Genomic DNA, 9,255 nt, shown 5'->3' with positions numbered 1-9,255 from the left:
GAACTAAGAAGAGCAAAACAACATGTGACTCGGCGTTACGCAGGCACACACTGCGCGGCCGCCCCGCCCCGCCGCCTGCATTGGCGCCGCGCCTCCCGACGGATGGCACGCGCGGCCAATGGGCGTGAGGCGCGGGGGGGTGGACCGCGCGCCCCCGCCCCGCCCCCCTTTCTCCCCGGGCTGCGTTTCCCGCCGTCCCCGCCCTCTCCCGCGGAGGCTGGGGCCGGGGCGGGGTGGGGGCCGGCCCAAACCTCATTAATCAGAGGCTCCTTGTGGATGCAGGCGGAGGAGATGCCACCCAGGGCGGGAAAAGGGGCGCGCAGAAGGGGCGGGGGCCAGCCGCCGCGCGGAGGGTCCTTCCCTCCCGCTTTTACTCAATTAATTGGGCTCGGAACGTCCGCCTGGGAGGGGATCGGAGGAGGAGACACTGCAGGGGACAGGGGCCGGTGACGATCCAGGCCCGATACCGCCCTCGGCTCTGGGCGCAGGGAATGGGGTAACACCCCACTTTGGCCCTTCATTGCCCCGCCACCGCCACACTCGCGGCGGGCAAGAAAGGGTAATGAACTTGGCTGCCCTCTCGTAATCCCCTCCTACCAACACACACTTCGGCGAGCGGATTCTGCGCCCAGACTCAGGGTGGGCGCGCGCCCGCCCGCCGCAGCGGGTTTGCGCCTGGGTGGTTCCTTGGTGCCCCGCCGGCGGCTTGTTTACGATCATCACATTAGTCACCGGTGAGCTCTGGATCGATATCAGCTTCGTGCCCCTTCCTGGAAGGAGAGCCGGGGTGCGGGAGGGGCCGTGGCGCCCCCAACTCCCCCCAGCCACACTGGTCGCGGGTGGCTCCCAGGGCCCCACCCTCCAGGGGTGCCCTTCCCCGGCACCCGGGTCTAGGGCTTTTTCCCGGGCGTCATCAGCACCATTCACTTGTCTTGAGAAGTTGAAATTCTCTGTTAGGGATGCAATAGAAAGAGGACATAAAAAAAAAATGCTGTTTCCATAGTGCCGGGAAGAGGGTGGGCTCCAGCGAGAAAACAGCTTCGTGATCCTGGTGCCCATGGCGGGGTACCCCCCCGCCCCGGGGTATCCCTCCCTCCCCCCACCGACCCTGGACTGCCTGCACAGAGGCGCTGGGAATGGGCGGCTCCAGACCTGTACGTCCTTACCAGGCAGCAACTGCTGCGTTGAAGATGCCCTTGAATAAGTGCTCTTATTTTTATATCTGCGCCGCTTTTGACTTTCAAAGTGGATTACAAATAAGGACCCATACAATGGCTTCTCGAAAATGACAGAAGTGAGGGCTACCGGTGAGGGTGGGAGTTCCTGGGTTGAGATCCTATCAGGCTCAGGGGCTTGCAGAAACTAAGAAAGCTAACAAAACAAACCCCTGTCTACTTAAAAAAAAAAAAATGTGTCTTCATGAAATAATTTGAAACAATAATGTGGCTATTTTTTTATTAAGCCCTGCCTTTGAATGTCCTCTGTAGTCTATAGAAGCCTTTATTTTTTTAAGATGTGATGAAATCTTAAATCTAAGGAAAATAAGTAAAGATTGTAATTTTGAAAATGTGTTATAACATATTATAATATAACATATGTGTAAGAATGTGGCAAAGATTCTGCTAGCTAACATGTGTAAAGAGAACCCTACTTACATGAAGATCATAGCATTTATAGCATGCATACACTTATGAGAAGCATAAATTTAGGAAGAATAATAAGTGAGGCAAACATAATAGAATTTGCTCAAAGAAGTATATTTGAAGTTGCACCTCCATTTGAAACCATGCTTTAAAAAATACGGCTAGGAATGCCATTTGTAAGTGTGTGTGTGTGTATGTATGCATGTGTGTACATATATATAGGTGTGCATGTAGGCATGTGTGTATGTGATGTGTGTCTGTATGGGTATGTATATGTATATCTATACATGTATAATTGTGTGTATGCTGGGGGACCCACCTTTATGGACATTGTACTCTGGCTTTTTTATTCTTTTAGACCCTGTTGCTCTTTCTATGTTAACAAATGTTGCCTAGCAATATGTCTACTCAGATGAAAGGATTCTTATCTTAGGGCTTGAAGAAAATGTGGTTCCGTTTTATTGGCTTTGTGATGATTTACATCCCACTATAAGGGATGTTAACAGGCCTGCTTGTATGTTCAGTGATGCTAACTAGCAGACAATTATCATGGGGCAGCCTCTTTTCAGCATCATGCAATAATGCTTTCTTCTGAAAAGTACCCTTAGCAATTGTTTCATGTTTTCTTTTTGATTCAGATTTTAATACAACTTTAGATTTTCACATATTTATTGAATATTTACTTGCTGTGCCCATCAGGTGTTCACAGCGTCATCTGTTTTTTCCCTTAGGACGATTCTAGTGTCAAATGCCAGTATTCAGGTTAAGGTGTCAGGGGCTCTAAGTTGGCTGTTTGCACTTTAGCCATGTACTGTCTCAGTCACCAGTTCGGGGCAGAAGAGGGAAGGGGGAGGAATTATCACCTGTATCAGTGGTGTTCTCATACAAGATCACAAATCTACAGCAAAACTGCAAACTACTTGTCTTTCCGACATCTTAGAACCTCTAAATACAAATTCTATTCTTATTAAGAAGTCAGTTCATGAAACTCTGTAATTGGAAATATCCCAGTCTTCCTCCTCCACGAAGGAACTCATTGTCTTTCTCCCTTTCTATTGCCAGATAAGCTATTTATTTCCTTAAAGCTTGTTCGACACCTTGTGATTTTCCAACTGTTCTCCCATACTCTTTCAGCAAAAGTCAGCTAACAACATCTGCCAACCTGCTCTCCATGCAGGCTGGGTACTGCTTGTGTGGCCTGTTGCCAGCAAGCAGCCTGGATGACATTTTTTTCTCATGGTCCAGGATCTTTCATTGGAAGTCCTTTTTCCTTTCATGGATAACAAAATGGCCATATCTCTTAGCAAGGAGTGTTTTTGTTGTGTGTGTGTGTGTGTGTCTTTGTGTGTGTGTGTTTTGTTTGTGTGTGTGTGTTTTGTTTCTGTTGGGTTTTTTTTTTCATAAAATTGTATGAAATGACCCTTTTTATTTAAAAAAAGTCTTTCCTGGGATAATTTAATTGCCTTTCAGAAAATAGTCCATTCATTAAAATATAGATGTTAAAATGTATAAAAATCTATACTACTTATAATAGTAAGCATCATTTATACTTTCTCTGTTTCATATAGAAAGGGCATGTTAGGAGGAGAAAGGTAGATAACATTTCAGTGCTTAGGTGTTTTTTTTCTTTTTAATTCACAACACTGTAACTGCTTGACAGTATTGTCTATCTAGATTAACTCTACCTGAAAACTTACTAGGGAGCGGCATTAGGAAGGTTGAGAACCACTGGTCTAAAGGATCAGGATTTGTTAATAGATCATATCAGTTCCTTGGAAATTGTAAAGACTTTCCACTTTAGTATTTATTTTGATCATTAAAAATACTGATATAGTCCAGCTGATATGGCTCAGTGGTTGAAGGTCGACCCAGGAATTAAGAGGTCAATAATTTGATTCCTGGTTAGTGCACATACCCGGGTTGTAGGCTCAATCTCCAGTAGGGGGCGTGCAGGAGGCAGTGGATGGATGGTGTTTCTCTCTCTTCCACTTCCTTCCTCTCTAAAAATCAATAAAAATATATTTTAAAAAAATACTGATATATTTCCAATAGTCTTTTTCTTAAATATTCATTTAGAGAGGAAGGATTTTCCATAATAAAGGAATATTTCATGTGCATATAAACAGAGCAAACTACTATAGATAACCCACTTTCACCGATAACAATTAATCCTGTTTTGAAGAATACTCATTCAGTAGGCACAGGAACAGCTAACCGAATATTAAAAACATTTTTGTTTTAAATATAATTATGTTGAAGAAATTTAAACATATAAACGACCAATTACAAAGTGACTACAGTTAGTAACTTAAAATTCTTATTAATTTACCACTGGATTTTGCTATGTTTGAATGTTGAAAATGTATTTCTAGATTTTAAAAAAATCTCTCAAAGACTACCCATGATTGAAATAAAAATTTTACATTATTGACTGTATGACATTACTGAATCATAAAAAGAGCAAAAGGTTTCCTCTTAGAACACTCCTCTTCCTGGGAATGCTGGCCCCGTAACCTAATCACTCACATTTTGCATGACTAAATTGATGCCTGGTGTGGTGATGGCTGTTCGTGTTCTAGCTACTGAGTTAAAAACGTTTGTTTGTTGTTGTTGTTTTCTATCAGAACAGAACAAAATTGCCTGCTTCCCAATCTGTAGCTCATGAGCATGTGACAGAAGAAAAAGTCTCTAAAATGACACAGCTATTTTCTAGGAGAGGGAGGGGGGATGAGCAGTGAGGATGGCTGGTAGTGTCCTTGAACCGAGAGCAAATGTTAGGAAGGGGAAAGACCAGCCCCCTGGTCATCGATCCCACTGTTTGTTCTAGGAGTAAGCTTTCACCTGTTTTTCTAAAACGGCTCAGGAGGTAAATAGGACACGAGCTACCTTTTCCGCCAGATGCTCTACTGTTTTTGTGGAACTGAATTTTAATCAGAAATCTTCCACTTTTCTGCCGTTCACGTGCTGTTTCCAGGCTTGCCTTTGAGTCTGTTTTCTTGAGTTGTTTTGAAATCCAACCCAAAGATAACAGAGGAAATGTGACCCGCTCTTGTGAATGCTGCCACCAACTGGCAATGTTTCTTCCCAAGGCAGAAACCGGCTCTCCTGCCAGTTGTCACAGCCAGAGTGGTGGCTGCTTTTTTGAAAGCTGGTTACAACCTAACATACATTTTTTGGGGGGTACAAATCTTTAAATAAATTGATAGAAACAATTTGAAATAAAACAAAGAAATGTTGACAATGAGTGACTAAGAAGAATATCAGATGACAAATAAGGAATGGATACATTAGTAAGTTTACCAACTTATTTTTATGGTTGAGTACGTGTTAAGCTAATGTGTTCACATTTTCTAATACGTTTTATATTTCAATTTGCATATTTACTTACCAATTTGCATATTTACTGTGCCAGTTTGTAAGATTTTAGAAAACTATCTAGCCAACAAAATAAAAACAAACAAGAATCTACACTCATGATTGTTTTGGAATATTTGCTATAGCCATCCTAAGAGTTACAATCAAGATTTGCTTTTCTTGTAGGTAAACATTTAATTATATTTCTCCCCTAAATTGGCCTATCAGTCTCATTTTTCATTTTTTTTAAGAGTAAGCCAGGTCCTATTGAAAAGCAAAATTTGAAAAAAGTATGGATGGGAAATAAAATATATTTGAAAACTATAAATAATGGAAACATTTTAAAACTTTAAATGACAAATAGCAGTTAATATGTCAAATGTAGCTATCTTTTTGATTAAAATAATTTGGACTTATGTACTCAGGACTTATTTGTCAACTCTAAATGTATAAATTACATCTTTTATCTTAATTGCTTTAGTCTCAGTCGTTAGACAATGCAAATGATAGAGATATTCAAGTTAGTGATGGTATTTAGAGCTAAGTTATCTAAATAGAGTGAGGGGATCAGAAGACAGTTTATTTGCTATCAAACATGTTCTTCAGGTACCTTTATTTGTGGGTGGAAAAAAAGCTTGTATATAAAATAGCAATAATAAAAATAATAATAACTAGTGAGAGTAGTTTACCAGTGCATTTATATAAGTTAAGCCATTTGATTCTTACCAGTCTATGGGATAAATAAAAAATATATTATCTTCCCATAATGCCAGTATTATAAATATATGATTCTAACACAACTGAGCATGGAGCCTAGGTCTTTAAATTCCTCTACTGGGTAATCTTTTCTAACCTGTCCTGTGAGTGTACATACATGTTTAAGAAGCATGATTAGCTGTTTACATATGCATTATGTTTTTTGCCTTGTTTAGAACAATTACAACACAAATGATATTAACTAAAGTGACTTGAAGAAATACGGATTAGTGAGGTTCACAAGAAAATAGATAAAGCAACAACTTGTGAGATTAAAGCAGATGCCACCTTTTGCCATTTCCCGAGGACTGTTAAATGTTAAATAGAGATTTCAGTTTAGATAAACACATTCTAAGAATTACTACTGGAAGTGTAAGCATCAGCCTGTATTTCGAGTTTGCTACTTCTTTAATAAGATGTCAGCTTATTGTCTTGCTAAATGAGAGAAAAAATAAAAATTACATTAAATTTTTCTTAAAATTACGTTTTATATTGCAGGAATGTCTTTTTAGATAGTAAAGAATAAGAATTAAAAAGTCATGTTATCCATCCTGAAAAGCAGCACACAGAAAATAAAATATATGAATATTTTGAGACATGAGATTTTTGTTTTTATTTTGGTAAATGTGTACCTGATTTTAAAACTTGTACAAACTAAAAATGTATCCCAATTTCAAAGTTGCAACCAAATCCTTGACAGTATAAATTAAAGGGAAATTAATATGCAGATTGTCATTGATCCTCATTACTTTCCAGTTATAGAATAATTAAAAAGTAGGATTATCGTTTATTATGCAGGTGGATTTATATCTTTCTCAAGTCAAAATATAAAAAAACAGCAAACATTGAATTACTAAACATGTGTTAAGTATTTGTTAAGTATCAAGCATATTTTAAGGAATTATCTAAAACAGGTCTTTGCCCCTTGCATTTTCTATCTAAATAATAAGGCACTATTTTTCTTAAATTATTTATGTTTGAGTAACAACTACATGTTTAACGATATTGAAGTCCTTGTCGTTCATTTTCTAAATAAGACACATCCATTTAAAAGCTTCTAAGGGTGCTTAAACTCAGAGAGTGCTTTCAAAGTTATCAGCTGAATATTTTGCAGGGAATGAAATTGTAAATAAAGTCTCTAAATTTCGTTTCATGGAAATTAGTTTTAATGAGTCAAACATCAATAATTCTATTTAATCTATTTTTAGGTTAATTTTTAAAAAGCTAATGTTTTATACTATTGATTTCTTCTTCTTGTACCTTTGTTAAATATTGTTACATAATTTGGAAACAAAAATTGTTATATGTTATTAAAACCATCATCTGGCATTTTTCTTCATTTCCTTAATGCTTTATTTTAATTCCTAATGTTGCTATATTAGCCTCTTCGTACTAATACTGCGTGGTAGATAAAATGGTTTTTATCTTGACCCCAGGAAGTTACACAAAGTATATGTGTCACATCATATTCAGAAAAATTCTAGGAAAAGGTGACATGAAAATATACCAAGAAAAGAAGAACTGGACTTCATTTTGACTAAATAGAACTAAATTTTAATTAAAATTTTGTTTGCACTTAAAAGAAAGGGAATAAAGTAAAAGATAAAGTGGGACAACTTTAAAATTCATGTTATTTTAAAGGTTATTTTATTTGATTGATGTTAGGTATTGAGCAGTTAATATCCTCATTGGTTTGCAAGCGATCCGATCCTGCAGCTTCCTGTGGTGTCTCCCACAGCCACCTTGCTGTTAGGCATCCTCAGTGTGCCCCACAGACGCATCGCCCTGGCTGCCCCGTTATTCAGTGTTCAGTTAAAGAGTAACAGCTCCATTTGTAACGATACGGAAGTCCCTGCCACTCACTTCCAAATGCTCCTTAAATATAATGAAACTATTTGCTATTGGTGTCTCACTGTTAATTTCCCATTGGTTCTTTTTTTAAAAGTTCTTAAACAAGTTCACTTTTCTCTCTTCTAAATGGTGTTTGCATCCTAACTAATTTCATAGGAGGGGGAAACCCTTTTTAGTCTCCCTGAGTTTGTTTTCTGGATAGTATCCCCAACCATGATTGGATTACAGTTTCAAACATAATAATGCGTAATTGCAACATTGTAATGGTTATAACCAAGTGCCCGTTTTATAAATAAGACACATCCATTTAAAAGCTATTAAGGGCGCTTACACTCAGTGCGTGCTTTCAAGGTTATCAGCTGAGTACTTGGCAGGGAATGAAATTGTAAATAAAGTCTCTAAATTTCGTTTCATGGAAATTAGTTTTAATTAGTCAAACATCAGTAATTCTATTTAGTCCATTTTTAGGTTAATTTCTTTAAAGCTAATGTTTTATACTATTGATTCTGCCTAGGTCTAGAGTACAAGGAATTATCTGCTTAGTATGGAATAACAGTGAGGTTCCCAATTACGTAGTCTGGTAAATTCATACTAACCCCATGAAATATTGAATTCTTTTAAATGTGTCAATATGTTTCAAGCATCTACTTTGTGTTAAACACTGTGTGTGTGGTCCTGTGGACACCAAAATGCAAACCTACAACAGCCCTTCCACCTGTATCAGCTGGTAGGGAAGTCTTCCATTTCCCAAACCTTTTGCTGGGCAAGTGAAATTTGCATGTCCCTGACCTCCCTTTATTCAAGCCACCTCTAGGGATTGCTTTGCAGCCAATCACCTTAGCCCATAAAATAATGGCTCCCTCCAGGACAAGCAGCTGGCTTACTAATTTTCTGCTACAAAAGAGGTGGATGCCTCAAGCCCAGTGTGTCGGCTGTGAAAATGCCCCTGCAGGGGTAGTGTCCATTGGGCCTCTCCATGTCACCTTCGTCATGCTTGGGGAGAGCAGAGCAAGAGGAACAGAAGCAAGTTTCTGGCCAAAAATACTGGATCTGAGAAGCTCATGTCCTCCGCCAGCATGCCTGTCATAGCAGCAGGCTGACCCATCAGTTTGTAAAAAAATGTGAAATGACGCGCCCCCCCCCACCCCCATTTGTTAGAGAGCAACCAAAGGACTTGTATGCATGCATATTAGCATAACCAATGGACACAGACACTGGGGCGGTGGGGGCTTGCCCGGGGTGGGAATGGCTGGGGTGAGGGTGGGGGTCAATTGGGGAAAAAAGAAGACATATGTAAAACTTTAGACAATAAAAAAAATGTGAAATGAAATCTCAGACCCCACAGTACCCTCAGGAAGTTTGCAGTCTAATGGGAGAGAAAGAACCTATAGGCAGATAGCCAATTCAAAGGGCTAATTGTGCGAAGTTCAGAAATAGGTCCAACTACATAGGGGAGATTTGTGTATTATAAATTTTATTTCATTGGGGAGAAGATAGATCATGGGTTTGGCATACTGGAAAATAAGTCTGAAGACACATTAAAGTTGAGTCCCTGGTCTTCCACTAAAATGTCAGATGAATCAAAGTTTTAAATATTAAAACATGAAACCATAAAATTTAGAAGAAAATGAAAGAACTATTGAAAGATGTG

This window comes from Myotis lucifugus, unplaced genomic scaffold (assembly GCF_000147115.1).
Source record: "Myotis lucifugus unplaced genomic scaffold, Myoluc2.0 scaffold_33, whole genome shotgun sequence".
In the NCBI taxonomy this organism is placed as follows: domain Eukaryota; kingdom Metazoa; phylum Chordata; class Mammalia; order Chiroptera; family Vespertilionidae; genus Myotis; species Myotis lucifugus.
Note: the sequence above shows the minus strand (reverse complement) of the source record.